Source organism: Mus musculus, chromosome 7 (genome assembly GCF_000001635.26).
Source record: "Mus musculus strain C57BL/6J chromosome 7, GRCm38.p6 C57BL/6J".
NCBI classification, from domain to species: domain Eukaryota; kingdom Metazoa; phylum Chordata; class Mammalia; order Rodentia; family Muridae; genus Mus; species Mus musculus.
Window position 1 is genome coordinate 71,270,878 of NC_000073.6, and position 17,786 is coordinate 71,288,663.

Here is a 17,786-nt window from a genome sequence, read left to right on the forward strand (position 1 = left end):
GAATTTGCTTCCTTTTTTTCTAGGGCTTTTAGATGTGTTGTCAAGCTGCTAGTGTGTGCTGTCTCCCGTTTCTTCTTGGAGGCACTCAGCGCTATGAGTTTCCCTCTTAGAAATGCTTTCATTGTGTCCCATAGGTTCGGGTACGTTGTGGCTTCATTTTCATTAAACTCTAAAAAGTCTTTAATTTCTTTCTTTATTCCTTCCTTGACCAAGCTATCATTGAGAAGAGTGTTATTCAGTTTCCACGTGAATGTTGGCTTTCCATTATTTATGTTGTTATTGAAGATCAGTCTTAGGCCATGGTGGTCTGATAGGATACATGGGACAATTTCAATATTTTTGTATCTATTGAGGCCTGTTTTGTGACCAATTATATGGTCAATTTTGGAGAAGGTCCCGTGAGGTGCTGAGAAGAAGGTATATCCTTTTGTTTTAGGATAAAATGTTCTGTAGATATCTGTCAGGTCCATTTGTTTCATAACTTCTGTTAGTTTCACTGTGTCCCTGTTTAGTTTCTGTTTCCACGATCTGTCCTTTGAAGAAAGTGGTGTGTTGAAGTCTCCCACTATTATTGTGTGAGGTGCAATGTATGCTTTGAGCTTTACTAAAGTGTCTCTAATGAATGTGGCTGCCCTTGCATTTGGTGCGTAGATATTCAGAATTGAGAGTTCCTCTTGGAGGATTTTACCTTTGATGAGTATGAAGTGTCCCTCCTTGTCTTTTTTGATAACTTTGGGTTGGAAGTCGATTTTATCCGATATTAAAATGGCTACTCCAGCTTGTTTCTTCAGTCCATTTGCTTGGAAAATTGTTTTCCAGCCTTTCACTCTGAGGTAGTGTCTGTCTTTTTCCCTGAGATGGGTTTCCTGTAAGCAGCAGAATGTTGGGTCCTGTTTGTGTAGCCAGTCTGTTAGTCTATGTCTTTTTATTGGGGAATTGAGTCCATTGATATTAAGAGATATTAAGGAAAAGTAATTGTTGCTCCCTTTTATTTTTGTTGTTAGAGTTGGCATTCTGTTCTTGTGGCTGTCTTCTTTTTGGTTTGTTGAATGATTACTTTCTTGGTTGTTCTAGGGCGTGATTTCCGTCCTTGTATTGCTTCTTTTCTGTTATTATCCTTTGAAGGGCTGGATTCGTGGAAAGATATTGTGTGAACTTGTTTTTGTCGTGGAATACTTTGGTTTCTCCATCTATGGTAATTGAGAGTTTGGCCGGGTATAGTAGCCTGGGCTGGCATTTGTGTTCTCTTAGTGTCTGTATAACATCTGTCCAGGCTCTTCTGGCTTTCATAGTCTCTGGTGAAAAGTCTGGTGTAATTCTGATAGGCCTTCCTTTATATGTTACTTGACCTTTCTCCCTTACTGCTTTTAATATTCTATCTTTATTTAGTGCATTTGTTGTTCTGATTATTATGTGTCGGGAGGAATTTCTTTTCTGGTCCAGTCTATTTGGAGTTCTGTATGCTTCTTGTATGATCATGGGCATCTCTTTTTTTATGTTTGGGAAGTTTTCTTCTATTATTTTGTTGAAGATATTAGCTGGCCCTTTAAGTTGAAAATCTTCATTCTCATCAATTCCTATTATCCGTAGGTTTGGTCTTCTCATTGTGTCCTGGATTACCTGGATGTTTTGAGTTAGGATCCTTTTGCATTTTGTATTTTCTTTGACTGTTGTGTCGATGTTCTCTATGGAATCTTCTGCACCTGAGATTCTCTCTTCCATTTCTTGTATTCTGTTGCTGATGCTCGCATCTATGGTTCCAGATCTCTTTCCTAGGGTTTCTATCTCCAGCGTTGCCTCGCTTTGGGTTTTCTTTATTGTGTCTACTTCCCCTTTTAGTTCTAGTATGGTTTTGTTCATTTCCATCACCTGTTTGGCTGTGTTTTCCCGCTTTTCTTTAAGAGCCTGTAACTCTTTAGCAGTGCTCTCCTGTAAATCTTTAAGTGACTTATGAAAGTCCTTCTTGATGTCCTCTATCATCATCATGAGAAATGTTTTTAAATCTGGGTCTAGATTTTCGGTTGTGTTGGGGTGCCCAGGACTAGGTGGGGTGGGAGTGCTGCGTTCTGATGATGGTGAGTGGTCTTGATTTCTGTTAGTAGGATTCTTACGTTTGCCTTTCGCCATCTGGTAATCTCTGAAGCTAGCTGTTTTAGTTGTCACTGTTAAGAGCTTGTTCTTCAGGTGACTCTGTTAGCCTCTATGAGCAGACCTGGAGGGTAGCACTCTCCTTAGTTTCAGTGGGCAGAGTATTCTCTGCAGGCAAGCTCTCTTCTTGCAAGGCAGGTACCCAGATATCTGGTGTTCGAACCAGACTCCTGGCAGAAGTTGTGTTCCACTCACTAGAGGTCTTAGGATCACGTGTGGAATCCTGTGTGGGCCCTTGCGGGTGTCAGGCGACTCAGCTGGCAAGGTAGCCGGGGCTCGAGTGGAGTGGAAGGGGTTTGTGCCCCAGATCAAGCCCGGGTAGCCTGCTTCCCTATGTACCGCAGTCTCAAGTTCCGCGCGATTGGATTGGGGCAGGCACTGTGATCCACTCACCAGAGGTCTTAGGGTCCCGTGGGGAGTCCCGTGTGGACCCTTGCGGGTGTTGGGCAAGACTCTGCTGGCAAGGTAGCCCGGGGCTCGAGTCTCGAGTCGAGCGGAAGGGACTTGTGCCCCAGATCAGGCCCGGGTAGCCTGCTTCCCTATGTATCGCAGTCTCAAGTTCCGCGCGATTGGATTGGGGCAGGCACTGTGATCCACTCATCAGAGGTCTTAGGGTCCCGTGGGGAGTCCCGTGTGGACCCTTGCGGGTGTTAGGCAAGACTCTGCTGGCAAGGTAGCCCGGGGCTCGAGTCTCGAGTCGAGCGGAAGGGACTTGTGCCCCAGATCAGGCCCGGGTAGCCTGCTTCCCTATGTACCGCAGTCTCAAGTTCCGCGCGATTGGATTGGGGCAGGCACTGTGATCCACTCACCAGAGGTCTTAGGGTCCCGTGGGGAGTCCCGTGTGGACCCTTGCGGGTGTTGGGCAAGACTCTGCTGGCAAGGTAGCCCGGGGCTCGAGTCAGATACTGAGTTCTTAAATGGCATTGAATAGTTTGAGTACTTTGTCAAAAACAAAATGGGAAAAAAAAACCAATATTGTCATCAAGTAAGTTTAGACCTTAGAAAGTGGCAGCCAACTATGAAGGTACTTAAGGCATTCAGGTGATGGATGGCTATGTTGTTAGAGTGGGTGAGCCTCAAGTCTTCAGTAGTCATGGCAGAAATCCAGGAGTGATCTCTCCTACTGTAACCGTAGAGCTGGGAGTGTTGAGACAGACAGACCACCAAAGCTAAAAGGCCAGACTGCCTAGCCAACCAGTGTGGCCCAGTTTCAGTGAGACACACTGCAGGTCCCAAACTTAGCTGCAGCATGATGAAGGAAGACATCAGATGTCCATCTACGCTCTCCAAAAGCACCCATACACTACACGAATATCCAAACACAGTGCAGTGCACAGAGACAGCTCTCTAAAAGGAGAGTCATTTCCACATCACAAGTATTGTTTCGTTCAATAAGGAGAAGCTTTGACTATCAGCCGTTGTGATGAAGATGTTTATACACACATTTCTGTGTTTACATATCAGAGTCTATACAATATTTTTTCCTTATTCAAGGACTGTATGCTGTCAGAATTGCAAAAATTGTAAGAAAAAGTTAACATTTTATTTATAGCAACATCTTATTATTTAAAACTCTATAGATAGAATCATTGTAAGGAGGACAGTAAATTATACGTTGCACCACCGCTTACAAACACCCACTATTGCTTGCTTTTTGACACAGGCTGGAAAGATGTATTTACCCCATTTTCAGCTTACCACCACAGTGTGAGCCTTCTGAACTTCATCCTAACTGGTTTATGACACAGCATTCTGTAGAGATGACATAACTTATTTGGTCAATATCCAATAGTATACATGTTTGTTATTGCATTTCGCATTTCACCCAAGTTCTTAGATATTTGTGGAGAGGCAGATGTCAAGGCACACAGTTGGAAATCAGATAGCAGCTTGCCGGAGTTAGTTCTTTCCTCCCACCATGCTGGTGCCTGGGATCTTTAGCCTTGGCAGTTGTCTTTTCTGACTGAGTCATTTTAATGGCTCAGAAATTATTTTATAAGCAAATCTTCTCTGTATATTATAGATATTGCTTATGAAAGATACCAAAAATGTAATAGCTTTGCCAAAAAGGTATGAGGAATTTTGAGTCCTTGGAGTAATAGTGGTAAATTATTTCTAATAGCACCATGATTTCATGTACAACTATTTGCTTGGTATGGAGACAGTGTAACAAAATTATCTAAAGAAATACTTAAACTGATGCTCCTGCTATAAAAATACAGACTACTGAAGACAGGAGAATTGGGAGAAGCGGGAGGAAAAAGGTGCTCGATTGAGGGTTCTGTGCTCAAGAGCATCTCGAGATCCTCTTTAAAAATTCACTTCTCAGAAGTCAAATCAGGTAGCTCACAGCCATCTGTAACTCCAGTTCTAGGGCACCCAACAGTGTCTGTACCCTCTGGAGTAATTGGACATACGGGGCCAGGGCACGCACGCAACACACACAGACACAGACACACACACACACACACACACACACCCTTAAAAGTAAAATTTAAAAATAAAGAGGAGTCTGAAAGTCTAAAGTTTTCATTCCATCAACTTACATTGCATGAATTCCTGTATAAGGTCCAGCACAGTTTTGGGTCAGTTAAATACTTAACTAAGGAGCAGAATCAAAATGATTTGATAACATTATCTGATGTCCTAGTCTGAGTTGTAGGATAACAGTTGATCCTGTGGATGGTGTCTAAGGGGGATTGTTACGGCTGTCAGTAGGAGTAAAGGGTCGAGCCCATTGTGGCAGGCACCATTGGTGGAGGAAAGGGCTGGGTTCAACTTACTATTCCAGATTACATTCTATCATTTAGGGAAATCGAGGCAGGAATTGGATGCAAGAACCAGCACAGGCCTGCTTGCTCCTCCATACAGCATTTCCTGCAACATAGGAGCTGTGGGAAGTGCAGATGCTATATATAAGAAAGCTAGGGCCGGGTGTGGTAGCACACACCTTTAATCCCAGCACTTGGGAGGCAGAGGCAGGTGGCTTTCTGAGTTCGAGGCCAGCCTGGTCTACAGAGTGAGTTCCAGGACAGCCAGGGCTACACAGAGAAACCCTATCTCAAAAAAGGAAAAGAAGGAAGAGAGAGAGAGAGAGAGAGAGAGAGAGAGAGAGAGAGAGAGAGAGAGAGAGAGAGAGAAAGAAGGAAAGAGAGAAATCTAGGGAAATGGGTATGAGCCTGTGTGTGCCAGCGAGCTGTGCCCCTCTATCCATCCTAGCGCCCCTATTTGACTGCAAAAGAACATATATATATATATATATTTGGTTCAGAAGTCTTGCAGTTCTAAAATATGATTGACTCTTCTTCAAAATATTTTCAAAAGGAAACAAACGCTGGCAACCTTTAAGTTGCATTTGAAGATATTACTGAATGTTCTGAGTCATCAAAGTATCATAGGAAGAAATTGTAGAACGATGAATGCAAAAGTTTTGCATGTCTTTCAGGGACACTGCATTTGCCAGGCACTCGAGAAAAGGTGGGTGGGTGGGGCAACCTTTTTCTAAGGAAGAAATTATTCAGAAACAGACACAATAAAGTACAGAAGGCATAAGTTAGACTGCTAGATCCGTGGGCCCTAGGAATCCTTTGTTTACGATCCAAATAAGATATTTCAGTAAGAGCCTCAGCATTTCCAATCCACTACTACTTGAATTTTTATATCTGAAGATAAAGCTCATTGTTCCTGAATGATGTATCTCTACTCATCAGTGTGGTTAGACATGCCTGCATGACATTATAGTTTTGATCTCCCAATTTGCTACTCATTCTTTTAGACCAATCACAGAAAGTAAAGCCCCAGTGATGGGGAGTGGCTAGCCAGTACTGTGTTAGACAGTATCAGAAGACAGGGAGGAGAGCTATTGTGTTTCTAGACTCATGAACATACAGGCAGCTTGCTTCTTTCCCTTCTCTTTGAAAAGAAAAATCACATTTATGTTTAGGCCAGTTCCATCAAGTTACAAAATTAAATCATGTGGGTTTTTGAGGACTGGTGATTTACTATAGGATGTCTGCCTTTAAGATCTAAACAGTGGTATTTGCATACCTGGGTAATATCTGAGAGTGGACATTAACAGTGTTCTCACTGATAGCTTTCCTTCTGCACTGTAAATTTTGACCCTCCAGTCTTGAGACTGACAATAATCATCTGGTTTAATTTTGGAGTGTGTGATGTCTACAATCAGTTCCGTTCTTTAAGTAAATTGAATACTTTCTTTGTAATCCCCTCAGGCCCACTCATTTGAAAAACACATGAAAGGGAGATGTAACCATGCCCCAGTTTTGATGAGGTCATTTGCATATCTTCGTTACCAATTTGGTGACACAGCAGCACAATATGATCAACCGACAGAAGTTCATCTGCCTGAAGCCAGTGTGTTTATACATATGCAGACAATCAGCGGGGCCCCTCAGCATCACACAGCATCACCTGCTAGCCATACGACCGACCGTACAGTTGTTCTCACAACCTTCCGTGCTCCCTAGGGGGTCGAACGGAAGCATCAGGTTATCCTTCCTAGCTCCACTAGGAAAATAAGGGTTGACACGTGAATGGTGAGCTTCCACGGATGCTGGTGGTTCTGCTAATGTCTTGTTGCCAGTATCATATATTTCCCAGGAAAGCTGCATTAGAGGGTAGCAAATCAGGTTTCAGAGGGATATATTAAAAGTTAGAACTAAATTGGGAGGATCCAAGGGTGTGAAGTCAGGATGTGAAGACAAGGCTCTTTTGAAGCTGAGGCGGGCTCCTTTTCCCTTGCAGCTTCTAATTAACTGTTAGGTATGAGAAGGAACCGTATTCCCGTCTGTGGCCATGTTCTCTCATCTGTGCTGTGGTCTCAAGGGCCACATTGATAGCCAGCTGCAACAGGAGAACAAATGAAGGGCAAGCATGGGCTGCCCAGTTTAGTTTAGATGCCCCTGTCACTGCAAGTTAACTGAACTAGCTTCTTGTTTTGCTCATACATAATATTCTTCTTTGTGTCATGATTATTGATACCCATCTTGCACCCCTACGCAGAACTGGCCATAGTATGTGGGCAAAATGTCACAAAGTGTTGGTTTGATCTTTTGCTTAACAGATACTGTGATATTCGATGCACTGAAAGGAAGTAAGAGGGCCACCTTTGTTTTCCTGTGAGAATGTCTTTTCGGTCGTTCAGTAATCTTACTTACATGGACTAATGATGCACATGCTTGGCTCATCCAATGTTTGAATACAAGATAAGTGATGCTCATGGGTGAATAGTTCATGCTCACTGACGATGTTTTCCTGAAAAATGGAGATAGTAAGCTTCCTCTCATGTATTTTTGCAAATCCCCTGTAAGAAAAGCTACATGACATAGTGATTGTAAAGCCCATCATAAAGTGCTAGCTAAGCCAATGATAGTAATTGTCCATAATAATGTGACGATGATTATTATTTTTCTGGTTTTCATACACACTTCTGGTACATTACTGTCTGAAGTACATTAGAATTGACATAAGAGAAAATACCTAATAAAAAATTAATTCTAAAAAAAATGAAAATTAAATAGAAAAAAAAAAAAGAATTGACATAAGAGCCTTAACACTCAAGTACAGAAAACAGAGCTCAGTTTTCTCCAAAGATCTTAGTGACCAATCAGTTCTCATTTGACTGTTTTTTTTTAAGTGGTACATGAAAACATAAATCATATATAATATTGGGGTGCTAAGTCATTTCCATATATACATACTGAATACAATTTAAATGTTGTCTTTAATAACTGTCTCCTAAAATGTTTGCCATTTTTTTCTTCATGATAGAAATATTCAGAATACTTTCTTGTGCTTTTTGGACTGCAAACAATGTGTATGATTACTCTCTATACAATGGCATCCTTGATCTTTTTATTCTTATCTAATTATTTTTTCCAGTTTTTTATTAGATATTTTCTTCCTTTACATTTCAAATGCTATCCCGAAAGTCCCCTATACCCTCCCCCCACACTGCTCCCCTACCTACCCACTCCTACTTCTTAGCCCTGGTGTTTCCCCTGTACTGGGGCATATAAAGTTGGTAAGACCAAGGGACCTCACTTCCCAATGATGGCCAACTAGGCCATCTTCTGCAACATATGCAGCTAGAGACATGAGTTCTGGGGGTACTGGTTAGTTCATATTGTTGTTCCACCTATAGGGTTGCAGACCCCTTCAGCTCCTTGGGTGCTTTCTCTAGCTTCTCCATTGGGGGCCCTGTGTTCCATGACTGTGAGCATTCACTTCTGTATTTGCCAAGCACTGGTATAGCCTCACAGGAGACAGCTATTTCAGGGTCCTTTCAGCAAAATCTTGCTGGCATATGCAATAATGTCTGTGTTTGGTGGCTGATTATGAGATGGGTCCCCAGGTGAGGCAGTCTCTGGATGGTCCATCCTTTTGTCTCAGCTCTAAACTTTGTCTCTGTAACCCCTAACTTAGTAGCCATTCCTTATCCTTTCTGCATCCAGTGTTTTCCTAATCCCAGGCTCTGACCATCACCTTTAAACCATCAATTTCTTTAAGAACAGCTTCTTCATATGATATTAATGAGGGAAGTCAAGGGTGCTTATCTTTCTGTGTCTAGTATATTTTACATGACATAATGCTGTCCAGTTCCACCCAAACTGTTACAAATGACACATGTGCATTCTTTTAAATGATGGCTTAGCATTCCGTTGTGTATATGTAGAAGGTTCTTTTTTCTATCCGTTGATGCACACTGAGGTTAATCTCTGTCCCAGTAATTGTGAGCCATGCTGCAAAGAATACAAGAGTTGACGTTTCTCTGCTGTATTGATCTCAATGAACACATTCCCACTGACACTCCCAGGAATTCCTTTTCTTCTACAGCACTTACCTTTCTTCTCCTCCTTCTCCTCCTCTTCCTCCTCCTCCTCCTCTTTTTCTTCATATTGATTATTATTACTGAAGTATTATTGCTGATAGCTCATCATAGCTTGTGTTTGCATTTCCTCAATAACTATCTCTGTGTGCATGTGTGTGTTTGTGCATGGATGTGTGCCTGTTTGTGTGTTCCTGTGTGTTGTGTATTGTCATCTGTATACCTTTGCAAGAGACAAGTGCATTTAGGTGTATTGGTCAATTTAAAAATATGGATATTTTCTTTTGTTTCAATGTTTTGCTATTGAATTTCTGGAATTTCAGTTTTAAATAAGTGTTTTTCCTTTTCTGCTTTTTAGGTTTTGGGATTTCTCATGATTTGGATATTAAACCCTTGTCAGAGTCATGGTCTCAGGTCTTCTCTTCATTATCTGGGGTGATTCTTCTTTCCCATGATTGTTTCTCTTGTGGTACAGCAGCTTTTTATCTTGATAAAATCTCATTTGTTTATTTTTGGTGTTCATTTACTATGCTTTGAGGATCCTCTCAAAAAATTGGGAAGCTGTACAGACTGCTGAGCAGTTAAGAGTGTCATTACTCTTTAAGGGGACCAGAGTTTAATTCCTAGGACCCATACATGCTGAGCAACTCTCTGTAACTCTAGCTCTTCTGGCCTCTGTGGACATTGCACTCACATGCTATCTCTACCTCTGTCACACACACATGAGTGTCATTTTTAAAAAGGTGCACTCCATCATCCCAAGAATTCTCTAGCTGAAATTATCATGGTATTTTCATACTTTCAGGTCTTATATAACTTGTGAGAAAGGGGTACAATTTCATTTGTCTACCTGTCAATTTCTAATTTTGCCAGTAGCACCCCCTCTCTAGTTATGTTCTTAGAACTTTTTCCAAAAATCAATTGACTATAGACTCATAATGTCATGTTATTTCTGGGCATGATTGCCATTTCATTCACCTGCATGGCTGCTGTGGTTTCTTTTTATATGCTGGTGTTAGGTAGTATAATACTCCCCTCCCAGATGTCTCCCTTCCTTCCTTCCTTCCTTCCTTCTCTCTCTCTCTCTCTCTCTCTCTTTCTTTCTTTCTCTCTTCCTTTCCTTCTTTCTCTTAGCTAGTCACTGACCCTCAGCCTTCACCTCATTCCATGAGTATAAAGGTTGATGTTGGATTCTAGGGAAATCTATGAAGCTATGAAGCTATATTGTTTACAAAATAATTCTATTTAAGAACTTCATTCTATATCAAATAAGTTTTAAAATAAATAGAAAAGTATTCTTAGTGTCTGCACAGTCACAGTTTCCACAGCACAGGTGGCTTATATATAGATAGCTACTGGGGCCACTGAAATGGTTCAGCTGCTGAAAGCTTATCACCAAGACCAACCACCTGGGTTTGACTCTCTGGGACCTTCATAGCAGAAAGAGAGAATAAAGTACAGCAAGTTGTCCTCTGACCTCTACATGTATACCACAGTGCCCACATGCCAATGTGGACACACACACACAAACACACTAGCATTGGCTAAATACATACATACATACATACATACATACATACATACATACACACATACATAAAATGTAATTTTAAATTGTGTCTGTTAAGAAAAATAGACCCCTTATAGAGACTCAGCAGAGAAGAGAGTCCACAAATAAAATGTGCAACATATTTTTTCACATCAGCATTTACCTAAGGTGACAAATTATTTTGATATAACAAGATGTTACCTAATTTCTCTCAGAAAAAAGAGAAACCGATAATTTCATATGTTTAATTTCTGAAAAGCAATTCATCACTTCTTGATGAGCTCATCAAGTACTAAAGTATGAGTTGAGAAAATGTCTACACCACAGTAATAAGCTGCTTCGGGCTCCCATACAAACCAAAAAATTGTATTAGTAGCTTTCTTTGTAATTGTATACTTCAGTTGTGTAGGTACTAATGTATGATGGTGTCGATATTTCCACATGCTAATACAAGAACTATAAAATATGATTTAAGCCATATGCCTTTTCTCCTTTTCAAACCATTACATAAAATAAATTAGAACATGGGTTTGTAGAGGCCTGTATATATTTTATTCCAGAGAATTAAAGTTAAAATAGCCAGGTGACACCTGAAACAAGGGCTTTGTAAGACCTCTGGGAGATCCAGGTCACCTTTGCGTCTAGCCTTATCAGCCCCAAGGCTAGAAACCATGGGCAATCCATTAGCTCCTAGCACAGTTGGCATACTCAGTTTGCTGAATTTCTCCATCTGTTGGTAGGATGATTGGTATAGGCTCTTGGACCATAACATACATGTTTTGTTGTTGTTGGGTTTTTTTTGTAAAATAGAGAATAAAAAATACTTTGAATAATTCAACAAAATATAGTGAAAAGCACAACTCCCTCATTACCCAATTCTATTTTGTCAACTCATTTCCAGAAAGCCTGTCAAAGAGTTAAGGCTGATTTCAGTTCAAAAATATAGGAGACACTGCTCTGCAAACAAACAGGTCTGTGCCATAATCGCCATCAAGGACAACTATGCTATTTTATTGGTGAGACGCCAGAGAATAAAGGGTGTATGTAGATAGGCAGACTGGTGGATAATTGATAAATTATAGATGACAGAGGAGAGATGGAAAGAGAAAGTATATTAAAAGTAGAGAGATGTAGATAAAGAATTAATTAGTATGAGAGTGAAGTCCTGTGATTGCAGTGGCAACAAAATTCATGATTGGCAAACAGTGTGAAGAGTGACAGAATTCAGTCTGGGTTCTGAAGTTGTCCATGTATAGGGGATTGTGGTACAATCTCCAGTCTGAGGTTGAAAACCTGAGATTCTGCAAGTCTGGTCTCCCTGAGCGTGCCCATGTCCAAGGGAAGGGTAAAGATGAGTGCATTGGCTGTGGACAAGGCAACAAGCTGGCCTTGACTCTGTCTTTCTGCTCTTTCCCAGTTCTCAGACAGTTGGATAGTGCCCTTAGTGGTGGAAGGCATTCTTCTTTCTTCTGAATCAAGAGCCACTGTCTTCTAGAAACCTACAGACATAGGCAAGAATATTTCATTACCCAGAGAGGTATCCGATAGCCCAATCAAGCTGGCATCTAAAACTAACCTCTACTCTCACTGTCCTTATTAGCACTCTGCTAGCACTTACACTAAGCTTTCCTCTATACCACATGAAATAGATCTCTAAGTAACCCCACTAAACCTACAAAGAAATGTTCACCAGGAGCCTATTTGTATTTGACAATCTGGCATGAGGTGGAGATGCTGTTGTCCTGTTCATTGCAAATTAAGCCCTGCTACATTTCACCAATTGTTTCACAGATATTTATGAAATGCTTTCCATGTTCAGCCACGGTGGCATGTGGAGAAGAAGCTCCTGGAAGGAACTGAAGCAGGTGTGACTACTGGCTCTGTTCTTTACAAGCCTCCAAGTTGATTTTGAGCATACAGCTGCCTGCCCTGTCTGAGTTTTATGTCTCCCACTCAAAGATGAGAAAATGTTCACCATTATATGTCAATTAAATAATGCTTAACAAAAGCCTAGCGTTCAGTCAGTCTGATATGCCCATGTTCTTCCTTTTGACTTCAGTTTTCATCCTTGTGAGAGTGAACCTTGCTGTCTTTTAGAAGAGAAATGCCCATTGATCATCTTGAGAATTTTTGCAAAGTATAGTTGCCTTTATTATTTTCTTTTCTTAATCACTCGCCTAAAAGCAGTAGCCACATCCTGTATGGTATCTTCAGATAATCTTGTGGCTAAACCAACCAAACCAAATGTGTTAGTTACTTTTTTTTTTAAAGTGTTGTGACAAAACACCTTGACTACCACAACTTATAGAAGAAAAGGTTTACTTGAGTTAAGGTTATGAAGGAATGAAAGTCTGTCGTGGCAGAGACTCACAACAGCAATTGACAGGCATGGTGGCCAGAGGAGAAATGAGAACTCACATCTGTAATAGCAAGCACCTAGGAGAGGGAGCACATTGAGAATAGCAGGAGGCTTTGAAACTTCAGAGTCTTCCCCCCACCCCCAGGAACATACTTCCTCCAGCACGGCTGCACCTCTAAAACTACTCAAACATTGTGATCAACTGAGGACCAAATCTTCAAACATCTGAGCCTGTGGGGGACATTCTCCTTCAAACTGCTACACCAGTGTTCTTCATTTGCCCGAGCACAATGGTCAGAAGGCCTAGCTGTGACAGGTCCTATGAGGGTGGGCAGCAGCTATACCCCTTAAAGTCTCAGTTGCTGGGGGATGTCCTCACTGCTTCACTGTGAATCTTTTATTTCTGGCAAACTATGACAGATATCCATATTTATGTCCTCTAAGGGAGCAAGCAAAATGTCCAGTTAACAGTTTTTAAGAAGAAAAAAAAACATTTTTGAGTTTTGTAAATATATTTTTGCCAATTTATATTTAGGAAAACATAAATATATAAAAGGGACTTTCCTGATCCCTGATCCTGATTGAACAATTTGAAGTAAAACATGTAGCTTTTGTAAGGAAACATCTGCTTTAATTTTTCAATTGTATATGTAAGGGAAAGCTGCCAAAAGAAACCAGTTCTTTGGTGAAGTAACTGTATGCAAGAACATTTGCTGCCTGTGCTATATATGATCCCACACAACAACTTTCATGCAAACTATTCCTGCCATTTCCATGCAATAATAACTATGATTTAATATTTCACTCACATTTCATGGGAAATAATTCTACTTCTAAGTGAGTGATCTTTGTATTTAGCTATGAGTTCAATTTTAATAACAGAATATTTGGGATATTTCTTCCTAATTTTAAAGGTGAGAGACCAGACAGAAGATGAATGCTTTAGCCTGTGAGATAGAGAATGAATGCCCAGGTCACACAGCAGTAAATATTTCTGACAGCACGTTTGAAGTCTGATTCCCATCTTTCCACTGTGCAATACTTATCAGTGAACATCTAGCTTGTTCACATGTCTTTATCTCCGCAACTCAGAAAACATGAAAGATGCAAAATAAATCTGGTTGTTATAAATTTGGTTTACTATATGGGTAACTGAGCAGCTCTAGTGCACTCTGAAGAACAGCGTTAAATATGGAGGGGATGTAGTGTTGAACTCAGGTTGGATTTATGAGGCCACCATACAATCTCACATTTTAGGACTGGGTGGGGATTTGAGGTTCTAGGCAGTTGCTCCATTTTATCTTGGGCTATTTTCTGACTTCAAAATTCCATATTTCCTTAATAATGCCTAACATCGTGCAAAAAAAAACACATTGTTTTATTCTCTTGTGTCTGAATGAATGTTATCTAATATTTCTTAGATGCTGTTTTAGCAGAATATTTTAGGATTAGGAACTGGGGAGAGACCAGAGGTTCTTAATCTCTTTATCTACTGTACATATGATGTAAACTTATGATCCACTTCACTCTTGGAAGTGAACATTCTTTTCCATATGTGGAATTTGGACTTGGTGGCATTTCTACTGACTTACTTGAAAGTGAGGCTGTTTGACAAAAGCCATGGTGCAAATGTATTTGTGTTGGTGGTCTATACATTTGCATCTTTATCATATGGAAAGATGTTTCAGTACATGAAAGTAGTTGCCTTACAAGCAAAAGGACCTGCGTTCAAATCCCTAGAATCCACATAAAAGCCAGGCACGCACATGGTGATCATCAATAATCCCAGGTCTCTTATGGTGAGACAGGAGAATCATGGAAAACTATGGGCCACCTGACTTGATTCATAGGGAAAACAACAACAACAAAAAAAAGAGACCCTGTCCCCAAAAAAGTGAAAATTAAGTACCATCACCCAAAGTTGTCCTCTGAATCTACCCACCCCATGAGCATAGAACGTATTTCCACACATGAATGCACCCCCCCCCCCACACACACACACAGGTACAAAACAAATGTTTTTTCCAGGTAGAATAATCTAAGTAACAGATCAGGGACAAACCTTTAAGCACCAAGGAAACTGAGGACAGCTAGAGCCACTGTTTAAGCCAGGACAGCTAGTCTGAATGGAGCAGCTGAGAACTGTAGACCCCACCAGAGCTTAAGGAAGGAATTGCTGTTGAATTCTCATGCCCTGTGTCAATGGTTCTGCAAAACATGTGACTGATAGTCCTGTGCAAATGATTTTGTTTGTTTGTTTGTTTGTTTTTGTTTTCTCTTTTGAGACAGAGTTTCTCTGTGTAGCCCTGGCTGTTCTGGAACTTACTCTGTAGACCAGGCTGGCCTGGAACTCAACCACCTGCCTCTGCCTCCGTAGTGCTGGGATTAAAGGTGTGTGCAACCACTGCCCGACTGCAATTGGTTTTTGATGATAAAGAAATATCACCACAAAAATGTGTAATTGCAATAAAGTCTAATGCTTAAAAATTAAAGTATATTTTTTCAATAAACAAATCCCAGGATATATGTCATTATTCTTCTGTAGTGAAACAAGGCTTAGAAACAGAGACAGACTTAAGAAGCCCTTGCTAGGGCAATATTACAAGGTTCAAGCAAGTCCTGGAAAATCGCATTTGCTCATTCATTTACTGAGTAAATGTCTTCTGGGCTTGTTCTTCCACAGACACTTGCTTTCTCAGGATGAAGAGCCCAGTTGCTAAAGTTTGCTCACAGTCTTAAAAAGGGAGACTGAGGGATGGAGAGATACCTCAGCAGTGAAGAGCAATGACTGCTCTTCCAGAGGTCCTGAGTTCTAATCCCAGCAACCACATGGTGGCTCACAACCATCTGTAATGAGATCTGATTCCCTCTTCCAGTGTGTCTGAATGCAGCTACTATATCTATCTATCTATCTATCTATCTATCTATCTATCTATCTATCCATCCATATCTCTCTCTCTAAATATATATATATGTATATATATTTACATACTTTTAGAAAAGGGGGGAGATTGAGACAAGAAATTGGTAAGTAAAAGAAAAGTGTGGAGGAAGAATGTGAAGACAACTTTTAACTAACAAAAGCTAAAACAGATCCTGGATTTACTCTGAAGGAACTGTTGACCTGAGTCCTCTAGTCCCTTTCTCCTCCTCCTCCTCCTCCTCCTCCTCCTCCTCCTCCTCCTCCTCCTCCTCCCCCCTCCTCCTCCCCCCTCCTCCTCCTCCTCCTCCTCCTCCTCCTCCTCCTCTTCTTCTTCTTCTTCTTCTTCTTCTTCTTCTTCCTCTCCTTCTCCTTCTCCTTCCCCTTCCCCGCTCCTCTTCCTCCTCCTCCTCCTTCTTCTTCTTCTTCAAAATTTTTTACATGAAATAGAAAAACAAAAAAGAAAACAAACAAACCAAAGATCCGAATGTTGTTTTTCTTTTGTAAACAGAGCAACAGAGATTTAGGAGGTTAATGCCCAGGTTGGACATCTGGAAATGACAGTGGCTAGACTTGAAATTATGCCACCAAACCCTTCATCATTGTTAAGTCATATCTTGCCTTATTTTTATGTCTTTGTTTAAAGAAGTTTTACAAATTATATAACCCAATCTCACCTCCTGCCCGTTCCTGTCTCTTTGCATCCAATGAGTAGAGAACACAGCTCCAGGTTCCTACAGCTCGACTCTCCCTACTCGGACAGGTTGCTTTCTTTCATACACTCGACGTTGAAATAAACCTGCTTTGTAAAAACTGGTTCTGGTCAGGATTTAGTCACAGCAATAAGAAAAATAATCAGCCTTGCCACTCCAGCCAATGTCTGAAACCATGCTCTTTGTGTGTTCTTTGGCTCTTGCCACATGATGTGCTCAAGTGGGTTAGAGGGCAGCCTCAGAAATAGTCCTGATCACTGCTGTGGGAGGAAACCAAGTTTCCATAATACACTCATTTCACTCCAAATCTCCATGCCTGTGAATCGGAGCGGGGGGCAGGGTAGACTCTGCCTGAGTTAGTACAGCATTCATTGTCCACGTGCCTCTGGCTTAAATGGTTAGAGTTAAACTAAGACCCAAAGCTCCTTTCACTGCCCACCTGGACATAGTTACAGCTGCAGTGGCTACAGATAACTACATCTAACAAACTAGAGAGTATGATAGAAAAGGTACAGTGGGAGTGGTCCTGTTGCTTTTAACCTCCAACACTGGGGAGGATCAGACTGCACAGCAAGTCTGAAGTCATCCTGGGATGCAGGAGGCACTGTCTAAACCCAACAAAAGGGTTGCTTCAGATAGTACTCAGCCTTCTCTGTGATACCTCAAAGTCAACAAATGAATAAACAGCCCAGCATGGCCAAGTCCTTCCTTTGAGATTCCTAGGCAGCTTCAATGTGGTACCCATACTCTCCCTAACTGACAAGGCTGTCCTCACTTACAGAGTATTCCCTACTTCCCTGAGCCAAACTTAACTCATGCAATTGCTGCTTCAAATTGTCAATCCATCCCCCATTTACCTCTTGCCAGACGGACTATAAACTGCGGCTTTTTATTGAATCAAATGAAATAAAAGGAAAGTCACACATGTATTAAAACTCTGCTAAGAATCCAAATAGTCAATTCATATAAAGTCAAAAGGTGTCATGGATTCTTGTCACCCTTCCATTAAATTTCAGTCCTTATATAAATGATATTTATTAAAACAACTTTCCCCCCTCACTTTTATACTTTTAAGAGATTTAGTCACATTCATTATTCATTATTCCCCCCATCAGGTCTAAACATTCCACTAGTCAATTTAACTTTGTAAAGTGCAATCACACATCAATTCACATTTCCGAAAGTAAAACCCCGTGCCCTGAAAACCCCCAAGCACTAAAGTCATGCAGTGGCTTTCATATTTTCCTATG

The 17,786-nt window shown here is 40.9% G+C and overlaps 1 long non-coding RNA gene across 1 annotated transcript; it reads right to left on the reverse strand.

Moving 5' to 3' along the window:
• Positions 1 to 11,534: 11,534 nt before the first annotated feature.
• On the reverse strand, positions 11,535 to 16,704 carry Gm39034. Its single transcript, XR_882212.1, has 2 exons — positions 16,501 to 16,704; positions 11,535 to 12,043 (listed from the first exon to the last, which is right to left on the reverse strand). It is a non-coding gene; the product is annotated as a predicted gene, 39034 (long non-coding RNA).
• Between the last annotated feature and the right edge of the window lie 1,082 nt (positions 16,705 to 17,786).